Raw genomic sequence first — 20,642 nt, forward strand, 5'->3', positions numbered from 1 at the left:
AGTTTAACAACATTTCACAAACTCCACAGTGAATTAAAGTTTGGTTGTTTGTGATTGTACCACTGGGCTAGTGAACCTCTACTAAATTACCAGGTGCATTCACTAACTGCTGTAACCCCCCAAGACTACTATTCACTCAGATGTAACATTTGCTTCAAAATGTAAATCTCTGCAACAATGCCACCCACCTAGATGTAAAAGCCCAGGTGAATAGGGTTCATCTGAATTTCTATCTTCCTACAGACAAGAAAGTAACTAATATGAAAAATCATGAATACATTAGCATTTTCCTATTCGAAAATGAACATCCATATGTATGTGTTGTTATCACTTACAGTGTTGAGGCTGTGATTTCTATGCACACAATAGTTGTCGAAAAATCACATTCCAGGTTTTCTGAAGATGCTCCGATATCTGCGGAAGATATTATCCACCACTTAGTGTCACTAATAGGCAGTGCTTTAAATGGAAAAAAATAAGTGCAGGTACTTACCCAAAAAAATAGCAGTGGATTGGTGGTGGAGTTTGGGGCGGGGCAAGGGGTGGGGCTATTTTTTTACCTTTCTAAGCTTTGTACGCAAAAAATATGCATGCATTGTAAAACTGTCTAACCATTTACATAATACTTACCTAAGTTTGTGGTTATAACACAAATGTTTATCAATAAATGACACACTGATGAAACAGTACTAGTGCTGCAGTTAAAAAAAAAAAGCATGAATGCATTGATTTAATCTAGAGGGCAGGGATTTTGTTTCCTGCAAATCCCTTTCATTTAAATTGTTGATGGGCGAAGATTTGCGGGCGTTTAAAATAGTGGGCATGCTAACAAGCTGCATGCCCTGAACAATGTGGCCCACACTCGCGCCTATTATGTTTTATCGATACCTTCTGACCCCCTCTGAAAGACACCCTGCAGGCAGCGATACTCCACCTTTCACTCCAGAGAGGCACAGCAGCTCTGTGTTCTACTGAAGACGAGTTGCTGTTCTGGCGCTTTTGAACCAGCGCAGCCCAGGCTTCAGCTCCATTTGAAAGGCGCTTTAACCCAATGCAGGCCGTGCAGAAAGAGCTGCCAAGGATGGAGCTCAGGACGGCAGCACCAACTGGACTGGGACCGAAATCAGCCATGGCAAACTGCTTGGCCGGACCCCCTGGGGGGCTAAGGGGGTGTGGCCGAGCTGTTTGCAAGGGACGGTTTCAGCCGATTTTGTCACCGGGGGCTGATATTGCAGCCCTCGGTAACAAAAACGGCCATATCAGGGGCCTCAAACCGGCCCCCACCCTGGCGGCCCACCGGGGAAACTCCCAGTACCCACTACGGCCAGTCCGGCCCTGGGTCACAATATACATTCTAGTATAGAATGTGTGAACTTCTCTAGCAGGGGCTGTGACTGGACTGGAGAGTGAAAACTGAAGGAGGTTGTAACTAATCCTCTTTACATAATTGTTTATAAACACACGTTCCATACTAATATTAAATATCAGGTTCTTTTTTTTTAATTAGAGTTATTTTGAGTTAAGGAATAACACTCTTCAAAAGTACTATTTCACATCTTCTGAGAATGGAAGACATATATGGCCCAGACCAAAAATAGGTGTAATGTTAGATGGGTGGACATATGAAATACCAAGGACACTTTGCGATAGATTTATGACACAGTTCATAGTGTATCTATATCCTAATCCCTACGGTGGTGCCTAAGCAGGCACCACCTCTATGTAGGGTTAGGAATCCGACGGCCATCCCGACAGGAGCATTAAAATGCAGCTGGCAGACCAATGCCCTGGATGGCAGACGGACTGCCAACGACGGCTTGTCGGTGGCGTTCCGCCCGCCATCCTAATGAGGACCTAAATGATCAATCCTGTACTTCTTCACAGATAATGCCGACCCATGATATTTTATTTGCAAATCTAAAATCATTCTTTGTAAGAGAAGTAATATCTCACAAAAGTACTCCCAAATCCATTGGATGGTTTGATAACTATTGTATGGTGGCAAAAACAGATTTGATAAAAGCTCTAAAAAGTAATGTGAAGTTGGATATTACACGAGCTAGACACAATTACACTAAAATATTTAAGTCCTGCAAGGCTCAGTGGGAGACTAAGGTTTGGGAGTTGTTGCTGGAAGCAGCAAAGGGAAGGATGTTAAGACGGTCTGACATCTATTCGCCCACAGTGGTCGTAAGGACCAAGCCCACCCAGAATGTAATATTTTCGTGGGGGAATGGGTCAAGCTATTCACAGCCCTTTATGAAGACCCACTGTCGATGCTAAAGACTTTACATACCTGGGTCTCCATCTACAAGTGAATCATAGGCGAGGAGAAAGTTTACTTTACTTTAGAAGAAACCCATTAACGCATTGAATGAGCAGAAAGTTGGGAGAGTCTCAGGGCTTCGACACAATTCCTTTGGGCCTGTATTGCTCCGAACCTCAGAGCTGGGATTTTAATATTTGTATTCTGTAAAGTGCAATTGCAGCAGGGGCCCATTTTCCTGACTCATGGAAAGGGATGGAAATTATCCCCATTTTTAAAAAGAGCTCAAGGCAAATTCCAGGCAATTATCACCCCATAATCCTTATTGACAACATACAAAATTTTACAGTAAACAACTCTAATATACTATGTTATAGAATTTGTAGAGCTCATGGTGCCCCGAGGGCACCCAGAGTGCTGGTTCAGAGAGATGCACTTTAAGAATGGGGTAGCAATTAGGAAAGATGACTATTTGTGTTTTTTGAAAGCGTGACTCTGTATCTGTTGCTTAAATAGCTAGGGGGAAAGAGCTCCAGAGCTTGGCTGCATTTAGGCTGAAAGCTTGTCCTCCACTTCTGGTTCGTTTAACACCGGGGACTGTAGCTAGATTGAGATTTGAGGATCAAAGAAATCTGTTGGGGATGTAGGGGCGAGCAAATTGGTGTAGAATAAATAGGTGGTCCTTGTTCCTTCAGCGCACGGTGGAAAATGCACAGTGACTTAAATTCTATTCTTTGCAGGATGCAGAGCCAATGAAGGTCTCTCAAGGCCTGTCTAACTGATTGTGATCTTGGGATCCCAAGTAACGTGCATGTGGTTGCATTTTGCATGACTTATAGTTTCTGTGGAGACCCTAGGTACAGTGAGTTGCCGTAGTCTAAATGTGTGAGAACAGTGGCCTGTACCACTACCTCTCTAGGGTTCTGTGGGAGCAGGGGCAGGATATTGTGAAGCATTATTAACAGTCCAAAGCGACTAGCCAAAATTTTGATGACCTGGGCTTCCATCAATAGGGTGTTTTCAAGCCACATCCATAGACTTTTTATAACTGCCTTAGAGACTGGGGGAGATCCAAGGCTAGTAGGCCAGTCTAGGAACTGTTGAGTGGCAGAGTTGTTGCTCAGAATCATTGGTTCTGTTTTAGCTCCATTGAGCTTAAGGAAAGACTTGTTCATCCAGCTGCCCACCGGCTCAAGGCAAGGTTAAAGTGTGCATAGAGAAGACCAGTTGGGGGTCATCCTCATAGGAGACTATCGAGATCCCATAAGGAGCTATATGTCCGCCAGTGGTTGCAGGTATATATTAGAGTGTTGGACTAAGTGAGGATCCTTGCCGGACCCCCTAAGTAACCGGCATGATTTCCGATGTAAAGACTTGGAATGTTTGTTCCCTCAAAAAGGAACTCACCCACTCAATAGCTTCTCCTGTGATTCTGGCCATACCAACCCAATCTAGAAGCGTGGAGTGGTCTACAGTATCAAAAGCCACACTGAGGTCCAGGAGCATGATGACAACCATGACCTCTCGTTCCAGTCTCCTTTTTGCCTCCTCAGCCAGAGCCAGAAGAGCAGTTTCTGGGCTGTGCTTAGGCCAGAAGCCCATTTGCGTGTGGTACAGAATGGAGTTTGCTTCTAGGAAGTCTGACAGTCATTTGTGGACTTATTTTTCTGTCATTTGCTATGACCTGGGAGTAGGAATATTGGACAGTAGTTGCCTGAAAAATCGAGGTCTAGGTTGGGCTTCTTAAGGTCAGATCTGACCATCGCATGTTTCCAGGAGAGGGGCACTGAACCTGTCTTGAGGGAGAGCTTTAACCATGTCTTGCAGGGTGTGAAAAATTGTTTCAGGCTCAAAAGCAATGAATCTCAAGGGTGCAAGATCCAATGGAGATCCTGACTTGACTTTCTTAACTAGTAAATTAATCCAGGGAAAGTGGGGTGCATTAGAAAAGAATAGGGACATATCTCTCCTTACTTTTATTCAATATAGTGAAGCTATCCCTTTCATTGGCTACCTTAAATGAGCAATAAATGCCATTAATGTACAATTACGAGTGGGCGTGCACCAGGCAAAAGAAGTCCAAGGCAATCTTGTAGTATGTAACGTCTTTATTTCCAATTAATATTTCCCGGATATTAATGACACATTCAGCTCAGCCAACGCGTTTCGTTCTCTCATGGAGAACTTCATCAGGGCTTAAGTACAATGTAGCGAAACCTTGATAAAAACAAGCAGACAGATATTACATGCTACAAGATTGCCTTGGACTTCTTTTGCCTGGTGCACGCCCACTCGTAATTGTACTTTCAGGATCTGGGACACAAAGATACCACGTAACGGCTGGTGCCGGGCTCTCAGTGCACAGGACTTTTAATTTGAGCAAACTGGCGTGAGGTGCAGGACTAGCAGTCTGCCGTTGAAGTTTTGTTCTTTATATAATAAATGTCATTAATGTTTGTATTGAAATAGATTGCTAAGGCATTACACCTATCAATCGATGGTTCAGCCATGGGTGGGTTAGTATTAGATTGCACTAGGGATTTTGTAATTCTAAAGATTTGTCTAGGGGAGATAGCAGCTTTTTTAATTTTCACTTCGAAGTATGAGGCATGAGCTTGACGAATTTCAGTGCGATGTGTCCTCACTCTTGTTTTTTTATTCTCCCCATAGTTTTTTCGCCATGCTCTTTCTACATTCTTGCAGCTTTTTTAACTGAGATGAGGGGTGTACCTTGGAGCAGATTTATTCATAGGTTTTTGAGTTACTTCTCTTATGGATGTTTTGATCTCAAGAATGAAGCAACCACTCTGAGATCATATTAGCAACTTCAGGGTTAGGTCTAAGTTGGGTGAAGTTAGACTCAAAGTATGTCTCCAGCTTCTTGACTTAACTTGGACCAATGTTGTGCCTCTTTTGTCTTAAATTTAGGGAATGGGGTTTATTCAGATAACTTGTTAACCATGGGGGTCAAGAAGTGATCAGTCCATGAAAGAGGTATCAGGATTAAGACAAGTAGAGCGTGGCTGTTAGTAAAAATGGGGTCTAATAAGTGACTGTTCATTTGAGTGGGGCCCTAAACCCTTTTGATTTAGTTGGACGGTGGCCAAGTCATGCATAAGGCTGGTTGTTTGTGTGTAAATGGCTTAATCAAAGTGTAGATTTAAATCCCCCAATACTGTGAAGTTGCTATGTTTTGCAGCTAGACCTGCTAGGACTTCTGGAACGATCTGAGTGAATTGGTTTGGAGATCCTGGGGGTAGTACATTAAAACTCCCAAGCAGATGAATGTATGGGACAGTGAGATGTCAAACACCAGACTCTAGCAGTGTGGGAGCATGAGGAGGTAGGTACGGCATTTGAATGAGGATTTGAATATAATACCCAACCCTCCACTGTTTTTGTCTGCTCTATCCCTCCATACTATATAATAATCTGGGGGGAGAGTTTGAGAGATGTCAGGGCCTGACTCCTCATGCAGCCATGTTTCCGTAAGAAAAGTCACATCTGGTTTTCTGCCTTCCAAAAAAGAAAAATAAGCATTCGGCTCCAGCCTTGCAGTGCAACCTCTTCTCCACTGCGCATCTGCTGCCCTGCTATCTCCTGACAATACTCAAGGAATGAATCCACTCCAACAGTGTCTTGTCGCACTTACAAGCAGGCTTTAGAGCTAGCACAAGCAATGTGGACCAGATCATTTAGTTCATGGCTATCAAATGGAAAAACGTCTATATGGAGCGGGGGGCATTGTATGTTGAATTTATAGATCTTCCTGTGACTTTTGATCTCGTCCCAGGTCAAAGGTCCGGGACATTCTTGGGAAGTTGAGGTACCTAGACGGCTACTGTTGCTGATCAAGAATCTGTATACAAATATTTTTGCTATGGTTAGATAGGGCCCAAGGTGGGGAGACCACAATGAATACTCCGATCAGGTGTGGCGTATGCCAGGCTGTGTTCTTGCCCCCACCTTAATTAATGAATGTATTCCTTATCTAGTGGATTGTAAGAATGATCGTTGGGTCTACAGTGCCTGTGTCTGCTCTTTGCAGAAGTACACTTCTTTTGTCAAAAACAGTACAGGGGTTAAAAGGTTCCTTGGAGAGGTTTAGCCTGTTTTACCAAAACCATGGTTTAGAAATAAACAACTCTAAAACCAAGTACATTGCATTTACCCATAAGAAAAACTTTAGAGGGAATGTGGTCTTAAATGGAGCCAAACGGAAAAGGGTCTTAGAATTTGATTATTTAGGGATGTGATTAAATGATTCTAAATTTTTTAACAGAGCTTCCACGTATCCTGTTTTACCGGTGTTGGAAATGTACAGGGCCGAAGTATATGGAGCAGTTTTGTATGGGACTGAACTGTGGGGATATTTCAATCTCGACCTATTAGCTAGATGTGAAAACTCATTCCTTAGATCGTTGTTGAGACTTCCAAAAAGTACCCTATTACTTCCCTTAAGGTTTGATCTGAACATCAGACAAATCACAGATATAGCTTGCCTAAAGCCTATCTTATATTGGTTTAGAATGTGGACATCATAACCACTTGTCTCATACAGGGAGTGTCTCAGAGAAATACTGGCCTATCATTCGGCACATAAAAATCCCTGGGTTCCCATGTTAAAACCTGGCTGGTAAGGTTAGGACTGACCGCTTTTTGGCTGCATCCTACTGTAATCCCTAGTAGCACTCATAAATCTGTCAACCAATGCTACTGGAATGCTGTTTTTGCTCTAAAATGTCTGCAGCCTCTTCAGGTAGTCTTACAGATCTGTTTTTGTCCTTTAAACATGGCCCCTAACTCAAAGAATACATGAATGATGTCAATGTGCCATCTTTAAGGTCTCTTTTCATCAAATTTAGGCTAGGGATATTACCTATAGCGTTTTACTTCCTCATAGAATAGTAACACCAAATCCACAAACCTCTGTTCCATGGGATACTAGGCAGTGGAGAATGAGTAACATCTATTGTTTTTCTGTGGCGCTTATGCAAAACAGCATGCTCACTAGATTATTCCTCTCTGCCGCCTTCTTGGGTTTGATGACAGACGCAATGCCCTGAGAGTATTTCAAACTGGTACCAGGAGCTGTATTGTTTACCCAATCACAAGCTAGCTAAGCTCTACATGATATATCAGAGCAAGAAAAGTTGGGAGCAATTAACACTTAAATGGTTTCATCCTTGTTGTTTTAACTTATTATTGCTTTAAGCACTTTAATTTAGGTAGGTTACTTGGTGTACCTCAAGTTACTTAGAAGTGCAAGTCAGCTACTAGACTTAGCATTCCTTATTTGATAGCAATCCTTCTATGCTCAATATGGGTTACAAGAAAATTGGGGAGAAATCAGTAGCCGCAGCTGGGGGCACTGTTTTTTTAATTTCTCATACAGCACAATGCACTTCAAACTTGGCTAGGAGATCTAGCTTTATTGAAGTTACTTTTAATGCTTCCTATTATAGATTTCCCAGCAGGCATAGCAGACTTCCTTCGCGCCCATTTTTTAGGACTCTTTTGAGGTTTTTGCGCTACTGGGAACTGCTTCATTAAGGGGGTATTTTCATGGGCTTAGCATGTTATCAGTTGTATTATGCCTTATTCTAACTCCAGCTAAGAGTATACTGTATTGGATTATTATGGTTGACCTATGTTTTACTCTATCTTAACTTTTGTACTTTACAGTGGTTTATTTTTATATTTTATGTCTTTATGTATTTTGAATACCTTATATTTACTGACAAAAACTGAAATAAAGGGACTTCATGATGGACACATATGTAACACTATTTTTATAGCTCAACAGAAACAGATTACTGTGCAATATGGTGATGGATGATACAAAATTGTGTTCAGAAATCCTAGTGTAAAATATAGAAGTGGATCTATTGTGATGTCGGTGTGTGGGGGTAGCAGCCCTTATCATTGATGGGTAAGATATCCTTGTAAGGCATGAGTATTGGACATGCCATGCGTGGTGTGGTTTCACCCCTAACTTTTTACCTTCAACCCTCCTGTTTTGTTGATTCTGTTTTTGCCGACTTTATGAATCTGTGCACATTGCCAATGCTAACCAGTATTAAAGTGCTTGCGCTCACTCCTTAAAACATGGTAAAATGTGCTCGTATCCAATTGGCATAACACATTTACTTGTAGGTTCCTAGTAATGTGGCACTACCTGTGCCTAGGGTCTGTAAACAAAATGCTATTACTGTACCTGCAGTACTGATGGTGTCAGACACTTAAGTACTACTTTAAACATGTCTCAGATTTGCAATTGCAGCCTGTGTGTGCAGTTTTAAAACTGCCTGTTTGACCTGGCAAAATAAACCCATTGCTAGTGTTAAACGGTAGCGGCAGTTTCAGTCGATAACCTTTCAAGTATTGCCCGGCGGTAATCGCCTCTTATACCATTCGATGTTAAACCAATAAAGAGGCAGGCGCCGGAGACTGGAAGGCAGGAAACAGAGTTTTATTCCGTCGGAGCAGAACACATCAGATCAGACAGCAAGGTATCGTCACGAGGTGCTCTAACTGCATCTCTGAGGCCTGGCCTCTTATACACAGGTTTATGACTTTATTGTAGGGTTATCATACATGGCACATTCTTGAGATTGTCTTGGAACATTAAAGAACATCCTCGTAATCCCCACTTCGAGCTCGTTCCCACACATATCTACAGTGGAAGTCCCCACCCCATCCACAGTAGGAGATGGCTATCACACAGCTGGACATTCCGCCAATTCCCGGGGGTGTGTGCGACCGGCCGGGTCTCAGGGGGTAGGGGCTTTGATCTACTGTAATCCCTTTGATGTGGGGTGTTTCCCTTACAGTAGGGGCGATAAACTGCATCCGCAGGGCTAGGTGATGGCCTGGGATCGGTTCGGACAATGGGGCGCAGAGGAAGGGGGTTATCAAAGAGATGCATGACCATGTATGGGATGTCGGTCAGGCGTGGGATGTGGTTCCATGGCAGGGTCGCGCAGAAGGAGAGGGTTTATGGCCCGTGTATGAGAGAGCGGGGGTGGCCGGCGCGCGGGGGATGCTTGCAGCGCCAGGGGGACGCGCTGGCGATCGGCATTAAGCAGGGAGAGACCAGGGTGCCTAAAATGGCTGCCGTGCGCTTTCCTGTGTGTCACGCTGGGGAGAGACAAGATGGCGCAGATAATGTTCAGTTTGCAAGCTAAATTTCCACAGTCCTCCCTTTTAACATGTCTCGCCAGCTTGTCTAGTTCGGATCTATCCCCCATAATACTACGAACTTCCATCTCATACAGAGCTTTCATTCGTTCCGCTTCAAAGTTCAAAGTCTTAGGGCAGATGCAGTTCATAAAAAGCGAACATAAAGGTGGCAGACACTGAATCCCCAAGCAGCATCCACATAGTATCACAATTGGTATTAGGATAAATGAAAACAGCCTCCATCCCCAACTTCTAATAGTGTCCCAAAACCAACTCCCCAGTGACCATTCTTCTTGCTCCTGATGAACCTCTGCGGAAAGTCTGTGGAGGTGTTCAATTGCTTTGTAGACTGAGGGTGAGTTATCCGGTACGTAGGTACAACAGCTGGACCCAATGATGCGGCATGCTCCTCCACGATCAGCCAGAACCACATCTAGAACGAGGCGGTTCTGAAGAGCCACTAGGCGGACGGCCTGGAGCTCGGCGGTGTTGTTGGCGAGGATGCCAGCCGTAATGTTCATCGCCGTTTCGACTGCCTGGGTTAAGTGGCGGATGGCACGGCTGTTTGCCATTGGACCCCAGAGTGGAACAAGACCTTTTACTGCGTCCATGAACTGTGCTCCGGTGGAGTCGGCTTGCACAATGTCTTTGGCACGTTTCTGTCGGTGATGGTTTGCTGGAGCCACATATGTCAGAGGAAGGACAAAGGCAATGTAGCAGGTGCCTCCCCAACCTTTCGGAAGCCAGGTGTAGGCCTTAGTACCACAGACGAAGTACATATTCGGGGAGGCAACAAAAGAGGGTGGATCAACTGAGTCCAATGTTCGGGTGATGAGGCAGGAGCTGTGGCCCACCAGCTGCGCCCCCAGGCCTTCGAGGCACACAAGTCCAGTGATGTTGATGACGGATAGGGCCACTGTTAGGGTGGCGGCCGTCCGTTTCCGGAGGTAAGAGAAGGTGGGTCTGGCTGGGTTGTTGAACACTTGCATTTCAACTCGTTCTTTGGCAGGGATGTCCATGTGAAAGGAAGTGTTTGATCTCAGAGGGCAGAAGGGGGCAGAAGTTTTTCCAGTTTTGTTCAGCCAGAACCCATGGTAGAAGTGCGACACAGTTTTGCCGGAAGTGGCATTGTCCCTGTAGCTTTCCTGCAGGAGGATTAGCCAGGCGAGGCAGGAACCATGGACAGAAAAAGGTGAAGGGATGAAAGGGATAGAGTGTCCAGTGGCATGTGGTAGCAATCCACAGATCCAGCAATTAGTGGCGTTGGCGGCAAGATTGTGTTGGTGGAGCAACTGCACAAAAGAGTTATTCCAGAACTCCTTACGCCTTTCTCGGAGTTGGGGTGAAAGTGAGATCAGATGGTGTTCTTTCATGGTGGTAGGTTGAACGGTGGTCAGCAATGTCTTATGAGCGGGTGTGCTCTCCTCCATGATCCAGAAGGTGACCATGAGGAGAAGGCAAAAGAGAAGGGTAATGAAAAGTGTAATAGTCTTTGAGCTGTGCATTCTGTCAGTCTTTGGGTTTTTGTAGTGGATCTTCGGACGTCCGGTTGCTTCCATCATCTTCATGTCGGGCGCTTCCATCACCTTCAAGAGACTCGGTAGCGGGCAGAACCACAGACTTTGTTTAGTTTCTCTCCTGGTGGCCTTTGAGGTGATCAGGCTACCGCTCTGAGATTTCCACTTAGTTTGTGGTCTGCTTAGCCGAAGTTCTCTCCTTTCGTCGCAAGTTATACCCTTCCTTGGATGGCACGGTGGGATCGGGATATTTCACTAGCTCAAGTGTCTCCGTATCTGGGCGGCGGTTCAGGGATGGTCGGTCTTTGTCCAGAAGTTCTTCTTGGGCGGTGATGTTGTCCGTAGTCGTCAGGGTCGGTGATACCTTCTTGCAGTGGTGTGCATGCAGCCAATTGCGTTTCCCCTCCACTCGAAGAGCTGTTCGGGTGGTGATCAGGACTTGCAGGGGGCCCGTCCACCGGGGCTCCAGACTCTTGGTGCGCTGGAAGTTACGCACTAAGACAAAGTCGCCGGGTTGGATGTCGTGCCCGGGGCCCCTGGAAACATCGGGAATGGCTTGCAGCACCTGCTGATGGATAACAGACAACGTTTTAGTTAGGTTATACAAATAGTCAGACATGAGGACGTCCGGGACGTCGTGGATGGATGTTGGTTTTGGTGCAGTCCAAAGGTTCATGGGCCGCCCGAAAACGACCTCGTAGGGGGTTAAGTGGTGTTTAGTGGGGGTGGAACGCATTGATAGCAATGCTAGCGGGAGAGCGTCTGGCCATTTCAGTCCTGTGGTGGCAACTATTTTTGCTATCTTAAGCTTCAATGTGGCATTATGTCGCTCAACCAAGCCTGCAGATTGGGGATGGAAGACAGCGTGGAATTTCTGTTTCACACCCAGCCCCTTTAAGATGAGTTGGATAACCTCGGCTACAAAGTGGGGGCCATTATCGCTCCAAAAAATTCGACAAAGGCCGTATCAGGGGAAGAATTCTTTCAGTAGTACTTTTGCGGTAGTCATAGCGGTGTTGTCGTGGGTTGGGTAGGCCTCCACCCACTTGCTGAGGGCACACACAACGACAAGTACGTACTTAAAACCTTGGCACCTTTCTAACTGGACATAGTCCATTTGTAGGACTTCAAAGGGGTGATTGGGAACCCCAAACCCTCCCCGGGGTACAGCAGTTCCTTTCCCAGGGTTGTGTTGGAGGCATACCAGGCATTGTTGGACCAGACGTTTGGCTGAGTCTGGGATTTTGTCGTTGTGCCAGACTTTGGAGATGAGTTCGATCATGGGGGCAGACCCTATGTGTGCGGGGGAGTGTGCCATGGTCAGCATGGGGATCAAGTATGAGTCGGGTAGCAACCATTTGTTCGAGTCTTTAGTTCGCCAGCAACCGTCATCGTCCTTCAATCCCACCCGGGCCCATTCAGTTAATTCGTGTGGTGTGCTGGCTAGTTGGATATCCCTAATCGTTTCCCTAGCATCCTTCCATTTCTCAGTTTGTGACCTGGTCACGTACATATGGGTCGTGGACCTATTCTCGGCTGTGGTTCGGGCAGTAATGTCAGCTAGTGCATTTCCCTGTCCTATAATGTCTGTCACCTTCTTGTGTGCCTGGCATTTGATCACAGCCAGCCGTGTGGGGAGGAGGACTGCTTCGGTCAGGGCAGAGACTAGATCTCCATGCAGGATGGGTGTGCCATGGGAAGTCAAGAATCCCCTCTCTTTCCATAAGAGCCCAAAGTGGTGAACTACCCCGAAGGCGTACTGACTGTCTGTGTAAATGTTTGCGGTTGTCCCTGCTGCCAGGATGCATGCTCGTGTGAGAGCAATTAGTTCCGCCGCCTGTGCGGATCGCTGTGTGATGCGGGCTGTCTCAACAACTGTTCGGGCTGTGGTGACTGCATAGGCAGCTGAGGTGGTGCCATCGGGGAGCTTGATACATGAGCCATCCACCCACAGTTCTCCGTCAGGGTCCGGGAAGGCAGTATCCCGGAGGTCAACCCTACTCTTGGTCTGTTCGTCGGTGAGGGTCACGCAGTCATGTATAGGGGACGCATTGGGGTCAGCGTCAGGGAGAGGTAGTAGAGTAGCTGGATTCAGAGTGGTGCATCGTTTCAATGTGATGTGGGGTGCAAGCAGAGTTAGTTCGTAACCAGTCAGTCGTGCGCTAGTCAGGTGTTGGGTCTTGGTTTGGTTTAGGAGGGTGTCAACCGCATGGGGTACCAATACTGTGAGGGGGTTCGAGAGCACGATCCCCTCACTTTGCCGGATAGAGACAGCAGCGGCGGCTACTGCTCGAAGGCAGGCGGGCAAAGCTCTGGCTACAGGGTCAAGAGTGGCAGAGAAGTAGGCACAAGGGTGTTGTTTAGGGCCTATGGACTGGGTTAGAACAGACAACGCACATCCCTCCCTTTCGTGGGTGTAGAGGGAGAAAGGTTTAGTGTAGTCTGGGGTTCCTAGGACTGGGGCCGAGCAGAGGGCGTCTCGTAATTCTTTGAAGGAGGATTGGCATTCAGGTGTCCAGGGGAGGGGGAAGGGGACATCTTTAGCCAGCAGGGAAAGCAGAGGTTTTACAATAAGACTGAAGTTTGGCAACCATTGTCGACAAAAGGAGGTGAGGCCTACTAGAGACCGCACTTGCTTCTGAGTTTTGGGAACAGGGGTTTCTAGGATGGTCTGAATTCGGTCAGGGGTAAGTTTCCTCCCGTCTTTGGATAGTAGGTGGCCTAGATATGTCACTTGGGGTTGGCAGAATTGCAACTTCTTCCTGGAGACCTTGTGACCGTTTTCTGCGAGGAAGTGGAGGAGATGAATGGTGGCTGTGACGGCAAGTGGAGTGGTGTCGGCCGCCAAAAGAATGTCATCGACGTACTGTATTAACACCACTCCATCGGGTAGTTGGACTGCATCTAGTTGTCTCTTGAGGGCTTGGCTATAAATGCTGGGACTCTCAGTGTAGCCTTGGGGTGCCCTACAGAATCTGTACGAACGGGCTTTTAAAGTGAAGCCGAACAGGTAGCGGCTGTCTGGGTGGATGGGGATGGAAAAGAATGCGTTCTTGAGATCAATAACGGTAAAAGTGGTGGCAGTGGACGGAATCAGGGTGAGGATGGTGGTGATGTCTGAGACCACGGGGTACTGAGGTATGACTACTTTGTTAACTTCTCGTAAGTTAACAATAAAGCGGTATGCTTTCTCATCTCCCTCGCCTTGCTTTTTTACAATGGGTAGGATAGGGCTGTTGCAAACATTACTGACTACTTCTTCTACCACTCCTGCATCGACTAGGGACTCGATGATTTCCACCAATGCCTTCTCGCCTTCGGGCGATATCCGATACTGTGGAAGCTTTGGGAGCACTGCGTCCGGTCGGACGGTTATGTGTACTGGGTCGATCACCATGCGCCCTACATCTGAGTCGGTTTTAGCCCATAGATGTGAAGGTAACGTGTCGAGTAGGGACAGGTCAGCATCAGTTATAGAGAGCATACGCCGTGTGTGACAAGGTCTGAACAGATCTGGGTTATCGTGCAGGATGACTCGAACTCCGTCTGGGGAGCATCTGATGGTAGCTCGAAAATGTTTTAGCAAATCAAGTCCCATAATAGCATCGGGGGTGTTGGAGGAGAGTAGAAAGGTTGTGTCAGTGGCGTTATCTTCTAAGTCAAAGGAGATTGGTGCTGATAAGGTGTTAGTGGAGGGCGTTCCATCGAAGCCTATTGAGGTTACGTGTGAGCCAGACAAGGGTGCCCTAGGAATCAGTCGTTTAGATAACGCACTACGTGTCACCCCAGTATCTACCAGGAATGGAGACTTGGTGCCCAAGACCTTAGCAGTGACATAAGGACCTTGCTGGTCAACACGGAGTTCGACTGGATCCCTCCCTTGCCCCTGGCGGTCCTATGCGAAGTCATGGGTGCTTTCGTAGTCGGACTGCTGACACTGGTTTTGTCGGGGGCGATCAAAGGTGTTTGGTCTGCCTGGCCTGTCGTTGATGGCGTCGTTCGTGTACCCTCGTCCCTGTCCTCTATTTCTGGGGTCATATGCTGTGTCTCTGGGGTCCCTATTTTTGTTCAATTCCAGAAGGACCGGGCACTGGGATTTCCAGTGTCCGAACCCTCTACAGAACGCACATTGGTTCTCATCTAAGTCTCTTCGTCCGTTGTAGGGTGCAGGGGTATGATCTCTAGGGGGTAGCTTTCTAGGGGCGGTTGGTTGGTAATTCCCTTTCGGGGGCTCCCTTCCTATGGTCACCCCTTGCAACTGTGCTATCATTACCCTCTCCTTCAGTTCCTTTTTCTTCCTCTCTGACGCCCTATCGTTCTCATTCTTTTGGTTTTCGTAGTATTGGGCCATCTGGAGGATTGCTGCGGGTTTGGAGGCTGCCCAACTACTCTCGCTGGTCTGTAGCTTCTGGGAGACTTCTTGTGACAGACCCTTCACATAATTCTGGACAAAGAGGTGATGTCCAGTTGCAGTGGTCATGTCCTGGCCACTATAATCGGAAAACACAGTCTCGAATCGAGAGAAGTATTCAGACACATCCTCCTGGGGTTTCTGGCGACAAGCCGTCACTATCGACCAGTCTACCTTTCTTTCTGGGATTAGAGTATTCAATTTCTGTACAATCTTGTCTGGGAGCTCCAATATGGCTTTCGGGGGTTTCTGTCCCGGTTCTCGCTGTTTATCTATGGTATCGAGTTGTACCCAGGTATATCCGAACGGCTCAGCGTGGTCAACTTTCCGGATTTGCTTCCACACATCAGCCGGCAGACATAATCTGAAGAACAAGTCGATATCTGCTAAAGTCATTATTGTTGAGCCTAAGGCTGTACCTAGTTCGGTGTAGAAGGCAGTCGGGTTCTTTCTTAAGTCGGGTAGAGTTTTTCTAAAGGTCAAAATATCTTGTCGGTCCCATGGCTGGTAGACCCAATTATATACAACCCTTCCCTTCGCATCTTGGTGGTTGATGTCGTCATGTGTTCCCTGACCTCGTGGGGGGACCCAGTAGGGGGCGGCCTCTTTGATGGGCATCATGGTATCAGTCCTTCCTTCCTGGGGCTTAGTCGCTATGGGGGTTTCTGTTTTGGTGGCCTGTCTGTGATCTTTAAGGTGTCGATAGACCTCGAGTGTACGAGTGAAGAGGTTCGTCACATCGCCCTCTCCTTCTTCCCCAATGTCTACCTTCCTATATAGGGCCGCTAAGCCTTCGGGACCTTTATCGTGGTACCTATCCTCATATGTATTCAGGGCGTGATAACAAAGTCGTACGACAAAGTGTCGTCTGCGGCTGTCGGCATATGAGTTATACAAGTCTGCTATATACTCCTCACTTTCCTTTCGCTCCACCAGTGTCCCTACTATCTTGTCGATTCCTGCTCGTTCATCCTTTGTTAGTCAATTCATTCTGGTGGAATCTTTCTTTCTCATCTCAGGGTCATCCAACGTTATTGCCGACGTTGTGTTCAGTACAAGAGGCTCGGCCGGCGCGGAGGCCGTGAGGACCGAGGCCCCTGTACTGCTTTCGCTTGTGTTTGGGGGTTGTGGGTGTTGCACTACCGATTGGGAGGGTGCGTATGGAGGGGGCATGTAAATGATCGGGGGACCTAATAGTAATTCATCATTCGTCCGTTGCTTAGAGGACAACTCAGGGTAGAGCATAGAGGGGGTCCTAACAGCGTACTGGCCTGATGTTTCGGGCTCCTGTCTTAGTTTAGTTTCCCTTCTCTCCTTTATGTCTTCTTCTAACTTTCTAGCGGCAAGGTGAGCTGCCTTTCGTAATTCCTTTTCTGCTTTTACCTCTTCCCTCTTTTTCCGTTGTGTTGCTTCTTTGCGCCACATGCCGATACTGTCAAGCATAGTAGGCGTCGTCTTATTGCTATGCAGAGCTATTTCTAGCATTTCTATCTTATGGTCGTCGAAGGATCCCATCAGTGGCCACTGACTCTCGGGGTCCTTCCTTGTATATTTATGCCATAGCTTGCTATAAGCTACGGCGACTAGTCCATATTTAGTGAACATGTCCTTATTAGGGGTGCCTTCCAGTGGAGCCGGATGGTCCAGCTCTAATAAGCGGTCCGGGCGGAACCAACTACCAATCAGTGGGGAGAAGATAGGCATGACGGGTTTCAACGGGGACAAAAGTCAGCACTACCTATCTTTTCACTGCTTGCAAAGACTAGACAGAATATCTCTATTCCTCGTTATTTGTAAGCAGAGAATACCTCCAAAGAACCAATATCGAACAACTAGTGTTCGGACAATCAATCAATCAATCAATCAATGGGGAGATAAAGATAGGCACGACGGGTTACAACGGGGACAAAAGTCTGCGTTACCTACCCTTCACTATTTGCAAAGACTAGACAGAATATTTCTATTCTACGTTATTTGCAAACAGAGAATATCTCAAAGAGCACTATTCTTCAAAACAATCAATGTTCGGACAATCAATCAGTGGGGAGATAAAGATAGGCACGACGGGTTACAACGGGGACAAAAGTCTGCGTTACCTACCCTTCACTAACTGCAAAGGGAGAGAGAGAGAATATTTCTACTCCTCCCCATTTGTAGACAGCGAATATCTCAAAGAGAACAATCAATGAGCAATACAAGTATTTCAAACAATCAATCAATTATTTCGCAATTTGTCGTGTTTCACGACCTTACCCGGACCGCGTGGACAGTTTCTCGTCTTCCGCCTCCAGCGCCCGATCGTCCTCTACTCTCCGTATTTGCCGCGGCACTCCTGATGGTTCCCAGTCAGGACCGTAGATCACTCGAGAGAGGTCTGCTCGGAACCAGTGAAGTTCGGATGATCGGCTGCCAGACGAGGGTCTATCGGGCAGGAGCTCTCCCGATCGTTGCAGTCGTTCACTCTGTCGTCAGGACCTCTCCCACTGGATCCACGTGTCGCTGATGGGCCCCACGCTTGGTACGCCAATTGTTAAACGGTAGCGGCAGTTTCAGTCGATAACCTTTCAAGTATTGCCCGGCGGTAATCGCCTCTTATACCATTCGATGTTAAACCAATAAAGAGGCAGGCGCCGGAGACTGGAAGGCAGGAAACAGAGTTTTATTCAGTCGGAGCAGAACACATCAGATCAGACAGCAAGGTATCATCACAAGGTGCTCTAACTGCATCTCTGAGGCCTGGCCTCTTATACACAGGTTTATGACTTTATTGTAGGGTTATCATACATGGCACATTCTTGAGATTGTCTTGGAACATGAAAGAACATCCTCGGAATCCCCACTTCGAGCTCGTTCCCACACATATCTACAGTGGAAGTCCCCACCCCATCCACAGTAGGAGATGGCTATCACACAGCTGGACATTCCGCCAATTCCCGGGGGTGTGCGCGACCGGCCGGGTCTCAGGGGGTAGGGGCTTTGATCTACTGTAATCCCTTTGATGTGGAGTGTTTCCCTTACAGTAGGGGCAATAAACTGCATACGCAGGGCTAGGTGATGGCCTGGGATCGGTTCGGACAATGGGGCGCAGAGGAAGGGGGTTATCAAAGAGATGCATGACCATGTATGGGATGTCGGTCAGGCGTGGGATGTGGTTCCATGGCAGGGTCGCGCAGAAGGAGAGGGTTTATGGCCCGTGTATGAGAGAGCGGGGGTGGCCGGCGCGCGGGGGATGCTTGCAGCGCCAGGGGGACGCGCTGGCGATCGGCATTAAGCAGGGAGAGACCAGGGTGCCTAAAATGGCTGCCGTGCGCTTTCCTGTGTGTCACGCTGGGGAGAGACAAGATGGCGCAGATAATGTTCAGTTTGCAAGCTAAATTTCCACACTAGGCCCAAACCTTCCTTTTAATACATATAAGTCAACCCCAGGACAGGCCCTGGACAGCCCAGTGGGCAGGGTGCAGTGTATTTATAAAGTAGGACATGTACTTTTTAGCTTTACTTGTCCTAGTAGTGAGAAACTCCTACATTCATTTTTCACTGCAGCAAGGTCTACCTCTCCCGTAGGATAACATTGGAGTTACCTTATTACAATTAATAGGCTGTAATTTCCAAATGGGATCAGGTAACCAGTTCATCATCATTATCATAGGCTTTATTTCGATATAAAAAATATCTTAAAAAGCAGTACATTTGGCACAGAACAATAAAACAATAAAAATCGCCAATACATTACCATACAATTCATTATAAAAATATTCCCAATAAATTAGATAAAATCATTTAAGAACAAATTAAACAAGATAGGAACGCCTAGATGATCTTATGCGCCAGGCCCAACCCAGGAACTTGGCTATGCCACAGGCATGAAGTGGCGTGGATCATTTTTTAAAACGCGTAAGGCCTCCTTAAAATGCCTTGTACCAAGATCTCTGCATAGTGGTTTTAACCATCTATTACGGGGAAGAACGTAGGCCGGACATTCAAAAAACAGGTGCGGGATTGACTCTGTCCTGTGCTCACAAAATGGGCACATGGAGGTGGTATGGGTCAAGTGCTTCCACCTAGAGGTAAGATTCCCGACAGGGAGTAGGCCTATCCTAAACTGAAAATACAGTGCCCTATCAGAACGTTTTGTAACGATGTCCAGATATGATTCACAAAAGGGTATATCTTTTATTAGTAGGAAGTCCAAGGAGGTTCTACACAATTTAGAGTTACTAGATCTGCTATCAGCTACCCAATTCCAATATATTTTCTTGAGCGCGGGTATTGGGGGAGCAGTTCTATTGAGCCAGGCATTGCCAAGACCCAAGCTGAAGAGAAGACGCTTAACTTCTCTCAGCCAATGGATCTTGGACCAACCCGGTGACTCCAGTACATCCGTTAGGCCATCCGCAAAGCAAGACAGCTCTGGGACTCTCCAAATTCTTGCCCATAAAAGAAGAGGGCGAAGCCTAACCTGGTCGCCAATTGATCTTAACCCCATGTCTAGTAGCAGAGGGAGGGTTGGGGTGCTATAGGGAAGCCCCATTAGATCTTTCAAAAACTTGCTTTCCGAGTGAGACAACTGGTCCACCTTGTGTGTCCCCCAGAGTTCAGCCCCATATAAAACTGCACTGACACCCCTAGCCCTGTAAATGTCAAGAATTGGTGCAATGGGTTTTAGGGTTGAGGCTCGTTGTTCCTTGAGAAGGACACCCAATACCCTTTTATGGGTCAGCAACATCTTGTGTAGGTGACATTCCCAACTCATCGAGTCGCAAAGGCGGATACCAAGATAGTCAAACTCAGTGACCCTCTCTAGGGAAACAGCATCTAGAATTGGCGGTTTAATGGTCTTTTTTGGGGGGTTGAGGACTAGATATTTTGTCTTCCCAGTATTGATAACCAGCCCCCTTACATCACAGAAGGATTTGAAACTGGTTAGCAAACTCTGCAGGCCTACCGGGGTTTTGGAGATCAGGAGGGTATCGTCTGCAAATAGGAGAGTAGGTATTCTTCTACCAGCCAGGGATGGTGCATCTGATGGAATTTTCGATAAGTGGTCCACCACTCCATTCACATACAAAGAAAATAGAGTGGTGGCTAAAACACACCCCTGGCGTACTCCTCTATTTACAGGTATTCGGTTTGTTTTTTGACCCTGGTTACCCCACCTGATCTGCGCAAAGTTGTCGGCATGCAACTTTACCAATAGACTTAGGAGGTAGGGGGGGATGCCCAGGTCATTCAACACACCCCAAAGTTGGTTGCGCGGAACCAGGTC

This window comes from Triturus cristatus, chromosome 9, assembly GCF_964204655.1.
Source record: "Triturus cristatus chromosome 9, aTriCri1.1, whole genome shotgun sequence".
Lineage (NCBI taxonomy): Eukaryota > Metazoa > Chordata > Amphibia > Caudata > Salamandridae > Triturus > Triturus cristatus.